This window comes from Panthera tigris, chromosome A1 (genome assembly GCF_018350195.1).
Source record: "Panthera tigris isolate Pti1 chromosome A1, P.tigris_Pti1_mat1.1, whole genome shotgun sequence".
Lineage (NCBI taxonomy): Eukaryota > Metazoa > Chordata > Mammalia > Carnivora > Felidae > Panthera > Panthera tigris.
The window spans coordinates 77,969,933-77,990,902 of NC_056660.1; the positions used below are offsets into that span (position 1 = coordinate 77,969,933).

The 20,970-nt window shown below is 42.8% G+C and overlaps 1 protein-coding gene across 4 annotated transcripts in view; it reads left to right on the plus strand.

Annotated features, from left to right (window-relative positions):
• MYO16 (myosin XVI) overlaps positions 1-20,970 on the plus strand; it is a 610,989-nt gene that overhangs the window by 173,707 nt on the left and 416,312 nt on the right. The window lies entirely within an intron of this gene.

Sequence of the window (20,970 nt, forward strand, 5' to 3'; positions counted from 1 at the left end):
TCTTGAAAATCTCAGGATCAAATTTCTCATAAGATTTAACTTCAAGTATAAATTATTTTCAGTGCAGAAGTAGAAACTGATGCAGGCAGAGAACAGCCTCCTAACAAATTCATCTCCCGTCTCCCGAATGTTCTGTGCAGGTGGGCACTGGACAGGCCGTGGGGAGGGGATATAAAATTGTATGACTTTATTAAAGTGCTTCATGAAAATAAATTTTAGCAAAGATAGTAAGTTTTGGAATCAATCATTGGCATGTGAATTGGTAATGTGATTTTTTAAATTTATATTATACCACAATTTTTATTGTGAGGAACCTTTAAAAATATATTGTGGATAACTGTAAATTTAGTTATCCTAGTGTATGTATATTTGCTCTTAAATGTCACAATCAGACATTTAAAAAGATCCTAGTAGCTAATTGAATTCATAATTTTAAAGGCGCAAAATTTTATCATGAGGTTGTATTACAGTAGTCAAAATGAATCGTTTTACTTGAATGACCTGTAAAGATCTCTATGCGAGTAGTAGACATTTTTTGATTATTTTTTCAATGTTTATTTTTGGTAAGGATTGACCAAACTTTTATTGTCAAAGCTTATCTAACTTAAACGGAGACAAATAACCTATTTTCTTGCCTATTCTGTTTTTATTAACTGCTATTTCTTTAAAAAGTGAATGCATGAACAAACAGAGAGTTTTTTAAATTTTTTAATATTTAAAATAATTTTTTTAATATTTATTTTTGAGAGAGAGAGAGAGAGAGAGAGAGAGAGACAGAGCAGTATTGGGGGAGGGGCAGAGAGAGAGAGGAAGACAGAGGATCCGAAGCAGGCTCCAGGCTCCGGGCTGTCAGCACAGAGCCCGTCCCGGGTCTCGAACACAGGAGCCAAGAGATCATGACCTGAGCAGCCATGAGATCATAACCTGAGCCAAAGTCAGATGCTCAACCGACTGAGCCACCCAAGTGCCCTGAGAGAGCCTTTGAAATGCAAAAGATAAAAACCTAATAGCAGCAAAGAAGCCGAAGCAGAAAAGCTTATCCAATACCAAAATGGATTTCAAAACCATGTCAGCCAACGTATTTCTAGTTACTTCATTTCTGGCGGAAAAGAACCAATGAACTGAGGCACAGAGAGAACAGTAGAATACATAAACAGTCTTCAAAATGAGACTCTACATCTAACACCTTGCAGTGGGGGCTGAGAATGGCACCTGTATTTTCACAGAATATAATGAATTACGTACGTGCCTTTGTCAGTTACGCGGTCTGCATATGAACTGGCTCTCGGCTCACCCTCCACAGCTTTCTCTGTGTCTTGTTTAAAACCCTCACTTTTCAGATAGGAAGTCCAGTGCCTTCTACAAGATACACTCAAATCCTTTTACTATTAAGGTGAAACTTGGGGGCCCTCTGTAGGATGATGCAACGCGAGAGGAAAATACCCGTGGAGGACCTTCTGTGAATGCCTCCGGCTCCGGGGAAGGCTTGGGACATGGGGTGTGTCAGTTTCTCAGCTGTCCTCTGTCTGTCTTTCCCTCACCTTTTCCTTCTTTTCTCTTGTTTCTGCTTTTTGCAAATGATTAAAACCCCTGTTTTATTTTCCAAGGGAGTCATAAAAGACCATGAACACCAGAAAGCGAAGATTCTGGGGATCACCCTAGAGCATGCCCACTGACCATCTGCTCTGTCTTTTTCATGATTAGAACTTGGTAATAAATGCTCATGTTCGGAGGTCTCTCTTTGTCTGTCTCCATTTCTGTAACACGCATGCACACACACTTATGCACACTGCCCTCTGTTAGTCATTTGAATTCCACATCTCTAAAGAGATTAATTCAAAATTTATTTCGTTAAGCTAAACTTTCTGTTTAACATAAAGTTTAAAAAATATCTTTTGTAATACGTGGGGTTAACCCTGAAACAGTTGTAAAGGCCTTTGCAGAATTAAGTGAATTAAATACCATTCAGAACACTTAAAACTCTTTTTATAAAATGTTTATAGTGTCAACCTTGAAGGAAAGTTCTCCTGCTGATATATGCCACTCCCAGAGTGCAAAATCATTCTCCTCACTGCATATTTTTTTCCTTGTTTTAGTAGTGTATGTAATTTGAAACATATAAAATAAGACAACTCAGGACGTGTGGGTGGCTCAGTCGGTTAAGTGTCTGACTCTTGGTTGCGGTTTGGGTCGTGATCTCACAGTTCATGAGTTCAAGCCTCACACTGGGCTCTGCGCTTATGGCATGAAACCTCCCTGGAATTCTCTCTCTACCCTGTCTCTGTGTCCCTACCCTGATTACACTTTCTGTCTCTCAAAATAAATAAATATACTTAAAAAAAATCAACTCATGACAAAGGATTTACAAATATGCTTTAAAAAAATTTTTTTAACATTTATTTACCTTTAAGAGACAGAAAGAGACAGAGTGAGCATGGGAAGGTCAGAAAGAGAGAGGAAGACACAGAATCCAAAGCAGGCCCCAGGCTCCGAGCTGTCAGCACAGAGTCCAGTGTGGGGCTCGAACTCACGAACCGTGAGATCACGACCTGAGCCCAAGTCAGATGCTGAACCAACTGAGCGACCCAGGTGCCTCGGAATATACTTTTTTTAAATTCACACTTTGAGTTATATTCTTATTTCTCAAATACTAGTTCTTTCAGTGTTGATTTTAAATCACCTTCTTACTTTTTTAGATCTTTATTACAAAACCAGAGTAAAAAGGTCTATTGAAAGTAACAACTAGATTGTATGATCAAGTTAGATTAAAAAAGAACTCCTTTGGGAGGAAAAAGCAAAATTAAAAAAGAATATTTTAAAGGGTACGCAAGTTAGACAAGACTAGAATATTACACATTTATGCCAGATATCACCTTACCACGAAAGATATTGAACCAAATAGTAGATCTGTATAATCATTTTTTGTCTACTAATTTTTTTTCCTAGATATGTTCTATAAACTTTGTTCTGTCTACATAGTTACACCAATTTCTTAATTAAACTGCTTGAACTGACTGCTCTGATAGTTGAGAGTGATTGTCATCAGTGAAATTAAGCTGATCACATTTGCACAAAATACTGGATTTCGCGTGCACACACACGCGCGCGCGCACGTAATCATGCTGTAAAATAACCATGCACGTTTGGACTTTTGTGCCTAGGAGGCTTTATTTTCAGAGTGTTCTTTCCTTCCTGCCTGTGGCCACCTGTGCTTGGACTTGCTGATGGACCGTCCATTTCTTTAGCGTCTCTGTGGTTCTGTGCTTTCTCCATTGCTGCACCATTTTGCATTCCCGCTATCTCTGTATGTCACTGCTTCCCTGACGATGTCTCAGCCATTTCATTCTGGAGGCATGTGACTTATCTGTGCCTTTCAACTCTATCATTAATCCCTTAATCTTCTGGCTAGCTGCCTATCTTCGCTGTCAGCTCTACTCTGGACTATAACTTCCAGTATATTCCAGAGGCTTCAAAGGGGCTAATCTTTTGATCCAATGAGAATAAAAATCTATCTTTTTCTTAGTTTGGAGCTTCAGTGTTTGTTTTTTTTTTTTTTTTTTTTTCTAATTATACATGTAGAAACCCTAGAGAAATGTTCATGATAAATCCTTTTTTCAGAACCTCGGGTATGTGATAATGATCTGAATTTTGTTTTGATGATTAGAAAATACAAGATTGTAGCCTAGTACAAAAAGTAAACTTCTTAAAACTTCAGAAGCCAGAGTCTGAATGCGCCAGACCAAAATTTGATGCAACGATGAGCAGTAGGTGGGGCCAGGCCTTAAGTCTGAACATTGTGTAAATAATTATTATAAAATGGTGTTGTTAGAACTATGATAGAGAACTTACAATCTAAGGAAAATGGGATGGGATTGTGGGGTTTTGTGTTGCATGAGGCATCCCACCAGTGGTGCCACTGCTCTGGGGCAGGAAGACCGTGTGGGCCACAGGGAATTTCATTTCATGCCTTGGGAACAATCAAGTGGCCACTGGATTCATAAGCTTAGAAAATACATTTCAGGGGTACCTGGGGGGCTCAGTCGGTTGAGCGTCTGACTCTTGAGTTTGGCTCGGGTCATGATCTCATGGTTTGTCAGTTTGAGCCCTGTGTTGGGCTCTGTGCTGGCAGTGCAGAGCCAGCTTGGGATTCTCTCTCTCTCTCTCTCTCTCTCTCTGCGCCTCCTCTGCTCTCTCTCTCTCTCTCTCTCTCTCAAAATAAATAAATAAACTCAAAAAAAATACATTTGAATATAGTTAGGTGTTCATCTGATTTCCAGAAGGGCAAAGTCTTCCTAAAATAGATCAAGTGCCATGTATTTACTTAATGTAAGTTCCTGTCTTAAAGGTGGCCATAAATCTCAGAGTTACATAGCTGTTTGCCTCCAGGACTCTGTTGGGGAACACAAAATCTGTGTGATGAAATGTCAACTCATGGCACTTTTGTGTTAATAACAAATTAATGTTTGTAATATAAAACATTTCTGAAAATATGTAAAACTTTTCTTGGAATTTTTTTTAAGGAAACACTATATAACACATAATATAGCCCCCAAGGACACATTCTCAGAAAGGCATGGAATTAGGGAGACGAGGGGAGCTTCAGTTCTGGAATTAACTCTTCACGTTGCTAGGGATCAAAGCCTGAGTCACCGCTATCCTCTAATGTAACTGAACATTTTTGTGTGTCCTCAGTCCCCATTCCCTCATTTGTAAAATCATGATTCTTATTGTAGGTTTTTATTAGTTTTCACGTACCGAGGTATTAACAGATTATTATTTATACTTTTCCATTTTTTTTTTTTTACGTGTCCAAATCAGAGTCAGGCTCTAATGTTGACCTATGTGGACTTGAGAAGCGTTGGCCTGATTCTGTGTCCAACATGTTTTCAGGTAACAGCTGGGTGGTTGTGTCCCCTAAATAAGTGTGAGGCTTGGGGAAGTGTGTGACGCCTACTTCAAATTTCTTCCTTTCAGAAAGGATCCGCTTTTTGTATGTGGTCTGTCCGTGTGTTGCCTATTAGGTTGTAGCTTGAATAACAGAAGGAAAACCAGAGAATAAGCATGGTCTGGTTGGGTCATGCAGAAAAGTTAAGGGGAGGCAGAGAGAGAGAGGGAGAGGAGGAGGAGGAGGGGGAGAGGGAGGAAGAGGAGGAGGAGGGGGAAGAAGAGGAGGAAGAGAGATCATTTGGGTTTTGCTGTTTGTTTTTACTACGTGTCGAGTCCAGACTGATGGAAGATGTACTTATTCAGTGATCTCTGTCATTTACTTCATCATTCCAGTTTCTGGCTAAACCAGTGTTCTATTGTTGTTTTAGGGAGTTTTGGGTTGAAGAGAGATGACTTTTATGATCCACGACACTAGTTGCTTGTGTATTTGATGACTGTCAACAGGCTGGAAAACAGCCCAGACTAACCCCACTGCCGCAGACGTGAGCTTCAGGAGAGCAGGGCACCAGACCTTGGTTTGGAGGCTGACCACATGGCACCTTAGGACAAAAGCCCATTTGTCTCTAGTGTCTCTCCGTCAGAGGCACCACTTCCAGGGACAACATTTTGAAATCTCCCTGCAGCTTAACTCATTTTTATCCTTGCCGCTGACGTTTTTGGCCTTCTCTTCACATTTGGTAGCGAATCCTTAAACAAAGAACATCACGAATCACACGTAAACGCTCAATATGGGGTTTGGCTAAGTCAGACGTGGACACCAGGAAAAGGCTGCTCTTTCAAGAATGATTTCCACCATGCATGCCTTATATTGCCTTGGTGTTTCAAGGAACAGAAGTGTCCTTGGTACCTCGGGGACAAGCCGAGGTACTTACCACTCACCAGTGTAACTTCACCGGTGTGCATAATATTGGATTTCCAAAAATGTTTAAGACACACACTGCAAATTGGTGAATCCAAACTAAATTATTCCACGTGCAGGGACATTAAATACTGTCGATTTTGTGTTTGTCGGGCAGTCCTTCCATGGGAAGACCTAACACCGCTAGATAGATTTGTCTGGCGGCTTCTGCAGTCATCAGCATCCTGGGAAGGGGCGGGCTCCCTCAGTTTTGTTGAATGCTGAAGCCTCTGGCAAGTACTGAAATTGGAATTGATAATTTCCTAGGGGGCGGCATTAATCTCTCTGCCTTAATGCGTCACACGGTACATATTTTTCTACATGAGCTTCTCTGGGGACAACAGTTATAAATGCTTAATGGGGCATATGTCTGAGTATAGAAAAGAAAAATGTAATGATTAATGAGACTCCAAAAGGAAGTAAGTGGTTGAAATAGGAACGCGGGAAACAGCAGGGTAGGTGGGTCAAGGGACAGCTAAGAGCCTGTGGTTAATTTGAGGCTGAGTTGAAAATTATAAAAACTGGTGTCCATGGTGCTGACCAGACTAGCTCTGTGTGACCAGAAACGATACCTATGAAATCAAAACTATTCTGCTGAGATTGTTATGGGAACTAAAGCGTGCAGACGTTTAGCACATTGGAGAAAAAATTTCTAAATGAATATTATGCAGATAAGAAGACTTAATTATGTCCCAAAGTTGTTCCTTTTCTACCTCAGAATTATCGAAAAACACAAATGGGAGTTATATAAATAAAGTTACGTGACGTTAGATTCTCCGTAAATATAGCTTTATAAAACTTAATTGTAATAAAATGTACGTGGCTTAAGAAGGTTATAAAGTTCAAGACGTTACAACAGGGGGATGATGACTTTTTAATTGTGGTAAAATACATCTTAAATAAAACGTCTCATTTTAACTATTTAAAAAAATAATATTTATTCATTTTTGAGAGACAGAGTATGAGCAGTGGAGGGGCAGAGGGAGAGGGAGACACAGAATCTGAAAGAGGCTGCAGGCTCTGAGCTGTCAGCACAGAGCTTGATGCGGGGCTCCAACTCACGGACTGTTGGATCATGACCTGAGCTGAAGTTGGACACTTGACCGACTGACTGCTTTAAAGTGTATAGTTTAGTGGCAGTGAGCACCTTCACAGTGTTGTGCATCCATCAGGACCATCTCGTTCCTGGACATTTTCACTGCCCTCCCCCCCCCCCGCCCCGGCCAAATGGGAACCATACCCATTAAGCAGTCACCCTCCATTTACCCCTCCCCAACCCTAATAACTGCTAATCTGTTTTCCATCTCCGTGGGTTTCCTATTGCTGATATTTCAAGTAAGTGAAATCACACAGTATGTGGCCTGTTGTCTGGTTGTTTTCACTTAGCCTAACACTTTTAAAGTTAATTTGTGTTGTACGTGTAGCACTTCATTCCTATTCATGGACGAATACTATTCCATGCTGTAGGTATAATCACTTGGTTTATCCATCAGTCATTTGAGGGACATTTGAGTTGTTTCCACCTTTTGGCTGTTGTGAATAGCCCTGCTATAAACGTTCATGAACAAGTAGTTGTTCAAGTACCTGTTTTCAGCTCTTTTGGGTTTGTACCTAGGAGTAGGAAGGTTAGCATGGCAATCCGTATTTAACATCTTGAAGAACCATCAGAGTTACATTGCCACTTGCAATGTGGGTGGGTTCCAGTTTCTCCACATCCTTGCCGACGCTTGATATTCTTATTTTTAAAATTTACTGTAGTCATACTAGTGAGTGTGAAGTGGTACCATTGTGGTTTTCATTTGATTTGTGTTTCCCTAATGATTAATGATGTTCAGCATTTTTATGTGCTTCGTGGTCATGTGTGTATATCGTCTCTGGAGGAGCGTCCACTTAAATCTTTTAACGTTTGTTCTCCGTATTTATGGGTCTGCTGGCTTAATTTTTTTATATGTTGTGAATAATGGTTCAACTTCATGCTTTTGTAGGTGGCCATCCAGTTGTCCCCGCAAACACATTTGTTGAAGAGACGATTCCTTCCCCCATTGAATGATGTGGAATAGTCATTGACAATCTGTTAAACATCTGTGTATGGGTTTACGGGTTCTGGATTCTCAATTCTATTTCATTGGTCAGTACATCTATCCTATGCCAGTACCGCACTGTTTTGATTACTGTAGTGTTTTATTACGGGTTGAAATCAGAAAACGTGAGGCATCCAACTTTCTTTTTCTTTTCTCTCATTCTTTTTTCAAGATTGTTTTGGCTATTCAGGGCCCCCTGTAATTCCATGTGAATTTTAGGATCAGCTTTCCATGTTTTCAAAAAAAGGGGCATTGGGGTTTTCATAGGGATATATCATGGCTTCCTTGATATGAAGAATGTCCTAGGAAATGAAGGAGAAACGTGCCATCTCGTGGCACACAAGAATTTTTGTTTCTGGAGAGCATTTTTGTTCTCACTGATGTTAGCTGCTGTAGGTAGACTTACCAAAGAATAGTTATTATTTAGTATCCAGGATTTTGAAACGTTAGCACTCATTATTTTAACAGTACTGTCGCACCTTTTTTCATTTTCTAATCTTTTAGTGTGAAACAGAACGCACAGTAAAATTTGGCAATAAAGGTGCACCTGTGATTTATCAAAAGTGAATTTCATGGAATCACCACCAAGCAAACAAAGTAGACCATTGTCTGTACCCCCGAATGCAAGGTTACTTTATCATTTGAAAAGTACTGTGATTTTCTACATTAGCCAAATAAAGGAACAGCAATGATATGCAATAGATACAGAACTGCTGTAAACCAGTAAGAAAACATACTAAAATGCACTATAAAATATTGGATAGGAGACTGGGGAGCCACAGAAAAGGATCTCCCAGTGACTAATACTTGCGTAAGGATTCTCAACCTTAAAACTCATGAGGGTGCTGCGAATGAAAACCACGTGGAGAGAGGTCGTCCTCCCCATAAGTATGGCTCCATTAAATAGCCAGTATCCAGCATTGATGAGAACGTGGAACAATTTGAACATGGTGTATTGCTGGTGGGAGTGTAAAATGGTATAACCCACTTGTGAAAGCTCTGACAATTCCTAGTACATTCAAATCCGTGCATCCTTTGTATTCTAGCACCCCCACTTCCGGGTATGTGCCGTGTAAAAATGAACACATTATTTTACAAAAAGACTTGTGCAAGAATGTTGGGAACAGCTGTATTCATAATCGACCAAACCTGGAAACATTCCGGTGGTAGACATTTTATTCTTTCATACATTGCCTATTCTTGGACCAATTCTCAAGTGTTTTCATTTGTGATAGCTTTAAGGTACCTGGTGTCTTTCCGTGTAATACTTCACTCTATTTTTAGCTCATTGAAAAATTAAAGCATTGAAAAAAAAATTGTTGAGCCTTTCCAGTTTTCTTCAGGGAGTCTGTTGCTCCAATTTGTTGAGGCTGGCAGAGCAAACTTTGCTCATATGAAATTTCACTTTTTTAAAATTTTTTTGACGTTTATTTATTTTTGAGACAGAGAGAGACAGAGCATGAACGGGGGAGGGTCAGAGAGAGAGGGAGACACAGACTCTGAAGCAGGCTCCAGGCTCTGAGCTGTCAGCACAGAGCCCGATGCGGGGCTCGAACTCCCGGACCGTGAGATCATGACCTGAGCCGAAGTCGTATGCTTAACCGACTGAGCCACCCAGGCGCCCCGAAATTTCACTTTTGAAATGAGTTTAAAACTCAAGAATATCTGTGAGACCCTTGGAATTCACAAAATACCCTGCACTCAGTGTTATGTCTGTCAGTTACCTGGTGAGGAACACTGGAGGGAAAATAAGAAAGAATAAAAGACTACATCTACCCAACTACCAATAAATCAAGGATTAGCCTAGGATGCTTTCTACTGCTCTCTTTTGTCTGAGTTTATCTTTAGGTCGTGGTCAGTGGCATAAATACTCAGATATTTCTCTCCCCTTTGCCTTATTTTTTTTCTTTTTTTTTAAGATTTAGTTTTTTGAAACTGGCTTGTCATGATTTATTTTTATTCAAGTAAAAGTAACATACAATGTGATATTAGCTTCAGGTATACAATGTAATGATGCAACAATACTGTGTGTTATTCCAGGGCTCCTCAGGGGATGGTAGTCTTACTGCCCTTCCCCTATTTTGTTCGCCCCCCCACCATTCCCCTTTACCTTACTTTTAAAAGAGGGTAAATATTTGTTTTACTTTTCATTTCAAGTAAATCACATTTTGGTAACTTTGAAGGATGTTTTTTATATTATTGTTTCTTTTTTTTTTTTCTTTACTGCCCTAAGAGGTAAAGAGATTCTAGATTAGTAGCAACGTCAATTGTGTACCTCATGTTTTTACCATTTTTTTTTTACCATTTTTTACCATAAGTTGTAAAGAGAATTCTAGATTAGTAGCAATGTCAATTATGTACGTCATTTGTTTTACCATTTTTGGAAAATGAATCCTTTTTTTTTTTAAGCTAAGGCTACTTCTAAAATTTGAACTATAAAGCCCATTTTGAAGTGATGTGTTGTAAATTGAGAGGATTATAGAGAGAAAATAAAAAGCAAAGCATGTATTTATATTGTGTACATTCTGGATTTACTATACCTCCATCGCAGTCTGAACAAATAGGGTGCAGTTAACTGTGTGTGGTTGTAAAACCGTCACTTTGGGTCTGTTCTGGAATATTCAGAGAGGTCATGATTTAGGATTGGTTTAGGTACAGAGGCCACTCCTCATTCCTGCCAGGCATATAAGCACAGTAATATATGTTGAAATTCTACAGAACAGGTGAGTTTGATAGAAGCCTTTTTTTTTTTTTTTTAATACTTTTTCAGCTCCTTGCCAGTGATGGCCTTGAAGGCGGGGAAGGGAGGAAAGGGGTTACAAGCAACATTTGAAGAGAGAAATGGCAAATCATTTTCCAAAAAGAGTCACCATATCCAACCAGTGTTCGAGAACTACAAATCCTTCTAATATACAATAATTGCTTGTTTGCCTTCTGTCTTCATGTGTTGTTGCCCACAACATTATAAACTGTATGAAAGCAGGATTTATTCTATTCTTTTCTCTGCTATACCTCCAACTCCTGAAACAGTGCTTAGCGCATAAAAGACACGCACTGGACATTTGTTGCATTAGTCACAGCCGCACAAGTGGGTTAGGTGGGGCTTTGAATCAGCCTGGCCATGGTGATCTTGGATCTCAGTCTCACAACTTCCAGATTTTAATCAGATCCAGTTTTGACCAAGTTTAGTAGGAAAGCAGAACTCTTAAACTAATTGCAAAGTAAAACAAAAACACAAAGGAAAAAAACAACAACAACAAAAACTCGTTGCAAAGTAATACGAAATTAGCCTTAACTACCAGAAGCCCAGTAGGTCAGTATGACTAAGGTGGTCCTCAGTGCACGTGATTGATTTGTCTGTAGTTCTCTTGCTAAGCCTAGAACCCGAACTCATCCCTGACCACCTGGGTCTCCTCTTCCAGGAGAGTGGCTGGTGGCATTCTTGAATGTCTTGTTGATGTGGGTTGTTGCAGGATTTTTCACCACAATACCCGGGGTTCGTTGTCTCACCGCTTCGAAGAAGGAAGAGGGGGACACAGAATGAGCAGCGGGCAGAAGTTTATTAAAAGTGTAAGATCAGAAGGGAAGAGTAGTAGCAAAGCTCTCTTTTCTGAGAGGGGACATTGGAAAGTGAATGCGGAAGACTGTAGGGGAGGGTCCTTGTTTTATAAGGTTCTGGTCAGCCCTCCCCCTCCCCCATCCCTTCCCCCTTGGTCCTTTTCAGGCTCTACCCTTACTGGCTGGATCGCTCTAGGTGCTGGGTTGTCCATTCCTGATGGGCTCGTTTCCATCGTAGGAGGGGTGGTCTCTGGCCATACTTAGGTCTTTCATCAAATTCCCGAAGGAACCCTGGGGGAGAGTAGGTGGGGTCTGTTCCATTGTTAAGAGGAACCTTAAGCCTGAAGGGGTTTGCTGTGGCCACACACCCCCAGCATTGTTCCCAAATAGGTGTTTTTCCCCACCCAGGGACCTCAGGTCCTAATCTTTCCCTCTCTGCCTACTGGATCCTATCTTCTATCATAGGTAGACCTGATCCAAATCAGAAGCAACCACTTAATGTGTGACTGAGCGCCTCCCCTGAATATAGAACCCAAGCAGGTCCTCAAGGCGAGCTTCAGAACCTACTAAACCCTCTTCAGATAGCTGTGGGCTGGGGTGCAAATAGGCCAGCCAGCCCTTTGGATGCTGATTTCCACTGCTTCCCACCCTTCCCAGTATCATAATCATCAAGGTACTTTGACCTTAAAAACATATACATAATTGGGCACTTCCTGATTTTAAGAATCTGGTGACAGAACCGGGGGATTAATTTATTTTTAAGTTCTGGGAGACGTTCTAAGCATAATGAGGGTTGAGCATCATTGCCCCAGACTTGGACTCCAGCACCACCTGAGGCCTCCCCATTGACTCGGACCTTGACCTCTCAGATCGCCCCCTAAACCAAGATTCAGCTCAGACAGGTTTGGCTAAGTATTCATTTATTGAGAATAAATAGTGTGTTCTGAGGGTTCCCGTGGTTCAAGCAGTGCCAGTGGCCACGTTCTCAATGACCAATTAATGGGAAAGGATCTGCTGTGAGTTCTTAACATTGCCATGAATTCTCTTGTTCCAAGTCAGGTGTTTGGAGGTAATTTTCCAAGATTATAAAATCCTAGCACTTTGTCTCAAAGTGAATTTGGGTGGCCATCTGCACCAGAATCTCCTGGAGTGTGTGTTTGAAATGCAGAGTTTTGGATCCCATCCCTGGATGCCTGAATCAGTATCTGGACATAGGACTAGGGCATGATTCTGAAGGGTTGGGGAGACATGGCCCTAAGTCTTTCTGGGGGGAGAAAAGTGTTAACTTTACCAATGGGCTATTGCCCTCCAGAGGTCACAGCACCTGAACAGATGGACAGAATGCCTGTGGTAGTACAGTTTCATGGTAGACGTTGACAGAGAAGAAGTGATAATGAAAAGTAGGTTGAGAATCACTGAACTAGAAAAATCTAAAAAAAAAAAAAAAACAAACTCAAGTCCTTGTTAGACATCCTAAAATTTGAGTTCTACTTAGGGCGGGGAATCCTTCCTGCTGTGCAAGCAGACATGACTGTGGTGTTAATAACCTAATCTCTCTGTTCCTGCTTTCTGCTTCCCTTCCTTGTTGACATATTGATAAGATAAACCTTTTAAAACATTTCTTAGAAGACTATCGATTGTTATGGAAATTCTCACATCTACCTTTTTGGAAGTCTTTAAAATTTATTTTTTAATTTTTTTTAATGTTTGTTTATTTTTGAGACAGGGACAGACAGAGCATGAGCGGGGGAGGGGCAGAGACAGAGAGGGAGACACAGAATGCAAAGCAGGTTCCAGGCTCCGAGCCATCAGCACAGAGCCCGATGCGGGGCTCGAACTCACAGACCGAGAGATGATGACCTGAGCCGATGTCCGACGCTGAACCAATGGAGCCATCCAGGCTCCCCAACCTTTTTGGAAGTCTTAAATTGATGTGTTTACCATCCTTTCAGGGGCAAAAGGACCCTGCCTTGATTTTTTGTGGTCATTCTTTGTAACTTTTTATTTAGAAATTAAATTAAACTCGCAGAAGAGTTGAGCAAAGAAATCAAAAACTCCTGTACACCTCCCCACCCCCCCAACCAAGCCTGCCACTTGCTGACATTTATCACCTAAGAGTTGTCTTTTCCTCTCTCTAGAAAATGCTTTCACTGGACTTACAACACAACTAGAACCCCAGATTATAGTGTATTTCATTTATCCTTCCCTCTGTTGATTTAAAAAAAAATTAAACGATATTTATTTTTGAAAGATAGAGACAGAGCACGAGCAGGGGAGGGGCAGAGAGATAGGGAGACACAGAATCAGAAGCAGACTCCAGGCTCCTAGCTGTCACCACAAAGCCTGATGTGGGCCTTGAACCCACGAACTGTGAGATCATGACCTGAGCCGAAGTCGGACGCTCAACCCACTGAGCCACCCAGGCATTGATTTTACACATAAAATCTTTGTGAGTATAGACCCGCTCTCATCATGAAAATCACATGAGCATTGATTGCTGCTGCAGTGAGGTATCCATATCAGTTCACAGGATCCCCAAAGCAGTTACTGTCCCCAGTTGCTGTCCAGTAACCATCCTAAATGTGCTGTGTGGCATCCACCCAGATAAGTCACAGTAATAGCTGGAGACTCGGAACAAGTGCTAATTACCAGCTGAACTCTTGGGCTTGGGGATTGTTGGTGATGGTGGGGACGTGGAGTGGGGACAGCCTACGCATATTCAAGTAAAGCTCCTTAGCAAAATTTTATGATGTCTTTTCATCCATTTTTTACCCCTACGGCTGAAGATTTAAAGACCGAATGTGTCTTTTTAAATATCAAATCATGCCCTGCACACAGACATCTCGGCGGAGCTCTGTGGCAGCTTGATGACGAAGCCACAAATATACAATAAATGCTGAATCAGTTCCAAGCAGCGACACTATAAAAGGAAGCCTCAGCTTCATTATTCTGTTTGGTCCCCAGATGGCTGTTTTTCCTCAGGCTGTTTTCCTGCGGATTTTATTGTCACAGAAAGACACTGCCATTTCACTTGACTGGCGATTGGAATCTTGTTATTACGAGGCTGCCGTGAACGTGTACCTTTGGGGAGAAAGTATTTTAACCTACATTTGGTAGGTTTACCCAAAAGGAGTAATGGGAGGGCCTGAAAATGGATTTTGACTCGTGTCTTGGTTTTGGAATTTCTCTATCCTGCTTGCTGTTCTTGGCCTGTCAGACCCCAAGTACTTAGAAAAGTGCTCCGCTATGTTGGCATTGGAAAAATGGACCCTCTCCTCTTTTGAAATTCTTTGTGATGAAATAATCAGGATGCAAGTAGCATTTTCTTCATTATATCTTAGCATCTAAGTTCTTTACAATGTCTGGTTTTAACACTTCGCAGAGACCTAGAATTTAGCTCACTCTACCATTTGTGTGTGTGTGTTTATATGAAAACATGTTTATTTTGTCAATAGCTGAGTCCCCACCTTGGTCTCCACGGGCAACCCGCTTAGCGTGCAGCCCGTGGTTTGAATTCAGGCCTGTAAATCAGCCCGTTGGGACAATAGCTCAAATTCTATGCAGGGAGGAAAACCATGCTCAAATGGTCCCCACCTCTTGTCTCCGTAGGCTGATGTGTGGCCCAAACGAGAGGGGTGGGACTTCCTTGTCTGTCACTGTGGCACAAAGTTCTGGAGCTCGTGGGTGTTGTGCCTGCCTCATCCTGGACCTTCTTGGCCCCCCTCCTTCTCGACCTTGGGCTTCCCCCACCCCGTGGTGGGCTGAGTTTACCTTCCTAGCCCCTGAGAGCCCACTGTTAAATTTTCAGGAATTTGCCAGTTGGTTGTACACCAGGGAAACAAAGCCTATAGAAAAGTGAAAGCATACAAACTTACAGTTAGGTAGATGGCAATAAAACCAAGGGTAACACGCAACACTCATCACTTCCTAACTAGTTCACTTAGGCCCTCAAAGTCACGTTTCTGTCTTGCGGTGAGTGCTGGAAGTGCCCCCCAATCATGTGCTGTCTTCATGTGTCACATCTTTTTCCAACCCTGGGTTCGGTGACTTCTTGTTGGGGGCCTGAGATGAGAGAATTACACCACGAAAGTCGGCGTCATTTACTGTCTTACTGATCGTCTAGAATTAAGAAGTTTTGGAGGATGTGTTCATTCAGGGCTACACTTACAAATACGTTATGTCAGGGGCACCCAGGTGGCTCAGTCAGTTAAGCATCCAACTTCGGCTCAGGTCATGATCTCATGATTCCTGAGTTTGAGCCCCGCGTTGGGCTCTGTGCTGACAGCCCAGAGCCTGGAGCCTGCTTTGGATTCTGTGTCTCCCTCTCTCTCTGCCCATCTACTGCTCATGCTCTATCTCTGTGTCTCTCAAAAATAAAAAGTAAAAAATTAAAAATAAATGTGTTATGTCAGCACCAAAAATGTGACAAAATATGATACATTGTCTAAAAACCCTGGTCTTACTTCCACAGATGTTTCTCAGGTCCTTGATAAGTGAGTGACATCTGACATACTTCAGGGGAGTCAGCGAACTTTCTGGAAAGGGCCAGATAGAAAATATGTCAGACTTTACAGGCCACATAAAGTCTATGTTGCTCAGTCTTCTTGGATTTTTTGGTTGTTTTTTTTTATTTTTTATTTCTTTTCTTATGTATGCCTTGAAAATGTAAAAATCATTTTTAATTTAAAGTCTTACAAAATCCACAGCTGGATTTGGCCTGCCAGCCATAGTTTTACATCCCCCCCCCCCCAGCCGGCTCTACTCACCTGTGTCAGTGAGAATATCTACCCAAATGTCAAGGTCATATGCACTAATTATAGCCACAGACTGGCTGTGGATATAACAGTTCAACAAAAAGCATCAAAATTATTCTGTGAGATCAATTGGCTATATGGCATTTACAACATTGAGCGGGTTACACAGCCTTTGTATCAGTAAAATGTGTAGTAAACACATAAAGGCATATCTGTCTGTCCAGCTTTCCATCCCTCCTTCCCTCCATCCATCCCTCCCTCCATCACTCTATCCATCCTTCCCTCCCTTCATCCATCCATCCCTGCATCCCTGCATCCCAGCATCCATCCATCCATCCATCCATCCATCCATCCATCCCTCCCTCCACCCACCCATTCCTCCCTGCCTCCCTCCCTCCCTCCATCCCTGCATCCATCCAGATCTCCATCCCCATCCATCCCAGCACGCCGGTGCGGCTCCCCCTGCCTCTTGATTACTCATCCATGTTCTACACCCTACAGACTGTCCTCCCTGGATGTGGTGTCAGTGCTCCATAGACCCCCCCCCCCATGCCATGTAGCTCAGACTCCCGCTGTGTCCCCGCCTGCCTAGTGTGTTCTCTATCTTCCACAACAAAGCTGTGCACACTCACTGTTGTGACTGCCACCCCACTGCCTGATCGTGAATCTGCTTTCAGAATTCATCTATTTTTTTAAATGGTTATTTTTGAGAGAGAGAGGGAGCGAGAGAGAAAGTGTGAGTGTGAGTGGGGCGGGAGGGGGATGGGTCATAGGATCTGAAGTTGGCCCTGCGCTGGCAGCACAGAGCCCGATGTGGGGCTTAAACTCATGAACCATGAGATCATGACCTGAGCCGAAGTAGGATGCTTAACCGACTGAGCCGCTTAGGCACCCTGCATCCAGTACTTACACAGAGGGTGGGAGCAAGAGACCCTTTCGGGCCTTTGTGTTGCCCTCCAGCAGCCGCTGTAACAGACATGCTATAGACCAGGGCCTTAAACAACAGACACTTATTCCTCACGGTTCTGGAGGCCAGAAAGTCCAAGATCAAGGTGCCAGCAGACGTGGCCGCTGCTGAGGGCAGCTTCCTCATTTATGGATGGCCTCCTTTCTCACTGTGTGCCCACAGGACAGAGAAGGTGAGCTGTGGTCTCTTCGTACCCGAATAAGGGCACTAATCCCACCAGGAGGTCTCGGTCCTCATTACCTCCCTCATTCCCATCTCATCAGCCCCCGGGGGCCCCCTTCCTGATGTGGTCACCTTGGGGGTGGTGAGGCTTCAACACAGGAATTCGGGAAGGACACACACATTCAGCCCATATTATGCTTAGCTCATGAATCTTTTCAAATCCTTTGCTTGAAACCCTGTCATCTACTTTGTTGCCCACAAACTGGTGTCCAAATCCTGTAGGGTGTAGTCTCCTCTGTGGCACGGTCCTCCGAGCTGTCCACTCCCCAGGTCATGGTCCTCACGGCCTCCTGCCTTATCCTTTTCACCCCTTTCATGGTTGGCACATCACACACGCATCCTCTGGGTGAATGCTGCAAGGTTGGGGTTCTTCATGTCCTACGCTTACATTCGACGTTTAAAAATCAGAAGGTTTTGAGAAAATTGAGAACAAACCTTAAGTTATGGATTCTAAAGTCTGTTATTATGGGGTTTTGTGACTTAGAATAATTATACTAACAGGAATCCTTTGGAGATCGGTACCCAGTGCCGGGGGCACAATGAATATGCCGTACTGTCGTCCCCTTTCCATTCTCTCAGGGCCCCCATGACCTGAGTCCAGTGACTGTCCGTTATTTTGATCTGACAGGACATGGAGGCACAGAGGATTCAGTCGCTCTCCCATTGGGGCCAGGCCCCAGAGCCAAGTCTGTGGAACCCCAAGGCCAGGGTGTCACCGGCTCTTATTATGTGTAACTCACTACACATGTGCAAGGTGGATTTGATTCAAGAAATCTGATGGCGTTTTACACATGTCATAAGTGATATAATCTGCCTCCTACTGTATTTGTAGTTCAAGAGCTTGGCTGTAGAAGCTGTAAAAGCACTCTATAGACATTAGTTAATTCAAGATGAATACGTACATTTGTTAAAAAAATAAACATTCGGGTAAAAGTGCTATTCATCTTCTGAAGAAAGCATTGATAACACATGTTGAATTCACTTTCTGTTGTCGGCAATGGACTTTTCAAAATTAAGGGTAAGAAGGGGCGCTGGGGTGGCTCCGTCGGTTAAGTGTCTGACCCTTGATTTCGGCTCAGGTCATGATCTCACGATTCCTGAGTTCAAGGAACATCGGGCTCTGCGCTGATGGTACAGAACAGAGCCTGCTTGGGATCCTCTCTCTCTGCCTCTCCCCTATTCATCCATCCATTCATTCATTCATTCTCTCTCTCTCTCTCTCTCTCTCTCTTTCTCAAAAGTAAATAAATTAACATTTAAAAATTCTTAAAAATTAAGGGTAAGAAGATGTGAGGGAACAGAAAGTGTGTCCGTTTACAATTCGTGTGCACAGAGAGAGCCAGGAACGCGGGGCAAAAGGACATCTGTTGTGCCAGGCGGGACCGCTCCTAGAAATACAGAGAGGACAGGAAAGGAAATACCTTCCTAGATGTTGTCCTGATGGCCGAGGGGCAGGATGCCCAAGGAAGTAAATGGATGCCCCACGTGCTGTCAGGTTACTCTCGATCCCGTGAGACAGCCATCTTGGGCAAGTTGTGTTGTAACAAACTACCCACATTTGGAGAATTTGTCTTACGAGGAGAATTAAATTCTTCACTGGAGAAAGAGCATCCCAAGAGGAAGCCATTTGGAAGATGAACAGGTGTGGACGTTCTCCTACTAAGGATGCTCTCAGGGTGTGGACGGGCATCAGCAGGTACAGATCCAAGAAGCCACATGTGACCGCTGTGGACCAACCACAGGAATGTGTCTGAGTTCCCTGGGAAGAGACATTTGGACAAAGGCACTCCGATTTCAGGAAGGGCTGTCTGGAGGGCACGCGGGGCTGGGTGTGGATGGCCTCTGCTGTCACCACCTTACCCTCATTTTGGACAAGCTGTTCTGCTTCCCTGTTCACCTCCAGTGCACATGCCATCAAAGGGATGGCCTTTCTGGAGAGGGGACTGCCGGAGTAGCCGTGTCCACCAGGACCCGTGGTGCCCCTTCTGACGTGCAGTTAGCTTTGGGGAAGATGGGGACATGCTGGGGATTGGAACACATAAAAGAATTGGGGTGCCATAGCAAAGAAGGTACATTCAGGTAGCACTCCAGACTGCCAAGAAACTTCATGGAAAGAGAGAGTGTTCAGTGAGGCACGAGTTTGAATCTGAGCCATTTCATTCAGTTCTATGTTACAATAGAAAAAAAAGAGTCACTGTTGCTTTAATTATAGTTTTTGTGGAAAATGCACTAACGGCTTTTTATTGAGACTGTGATACTGCTGTTAACTGTGGAAACCACGAGAGTGCTTTGGGGAGCTGATGAGCCTTTCTGCGAGGCTGGCCCTGGAGCCAGTGGAAGAAGCAGAGGTCTCCTTATGTCCCGGGCGTTCCTTGTACTAATGAATTCACCTTTGCTGTTAAATGGAAACACAGGTCACCTTCCAACTGTGCATTTAGTGTGATAATTGGTATATGTTTTGACCTATTTGGCATTATTCTTTTTTAATTTTTTTAATGTTTTATTTTTGAGAGAGAGAGAGACAGACAGAGTGAGAGCAGGGGAGAGGCAGAGAGAGAGGGAGACACAGAATCCAAAGCAGGCTCCAGGCTCCGAGCTGTCAGCACAGAGCCCGACATGGGGCTCGAACCCACAGACCACAAGATCATGACCTGAGCCGAAGCCAGACGCTTAACTGACTGAGCCACCCAGGCACCCCCGGCATTAGTAATTTAGATAGAAATGGCCTTGTCCCATAGTGCTTCTTGGAATGATGGGTACACTACTGTCACATGAAAGGAGGTTTAACATGCAAAGTATAAACTTTATTTTAAACCAATGGGTCCTAACGAGATTAAAAAATAAAGTTAACTGAACTGGCACATGTACCCCAATGTTCATAGCACCACTATCAACAATAGCCAAAGTATGGCTTTGTTAGAGCCCAGATGTCCATCCCCTGGTGAATACATAAAGAAGATGTGGTATATATATGCAATGGAGTATTACTTGGCGATCGAAAAGAATGAAATCTTGCCATTTGCAACAACATGGATGGAACTCGAATGTATTGTGCTGAATGAAATGTCAGTCAGAGAAAGATAAATATCACGTGATTTCACTCATATGTGGGATTCAAGCAACACAACAGATGAATGTAGGGGAAGGGAAGGAAAAATAAGATAAAAACAGAGAAGGAGGCAAACCATAAGAGACTCTTAAACACAGAGAACAAACGGAGGGTTGCTGGAGAGAGGTGGGGGGGGATGGGCTGGATGGGCAACAGGCACTGAGGAGGGCACCTGTTGGCAGGAGCCCTGGGTGTCGTTGGAAGTGATGAATCACGGGGTTCTGCTCCTGAAACCAAGACCACTCTGTATGTTGACTAACTTGAATTGAAGTAAATACAATTTTTTTTTTAAAAAAAGTGTTCCTTTTTCTGAATAATTTGCACAGCTGTGATAGGAAATTATACGGACAAATAGAGGATTAAGTTTGAATGTGCAGTTAGATGCCCTCAGCCCTCCATACACGAAGTTGAGGTCAGACGGCGATCAATGTGTC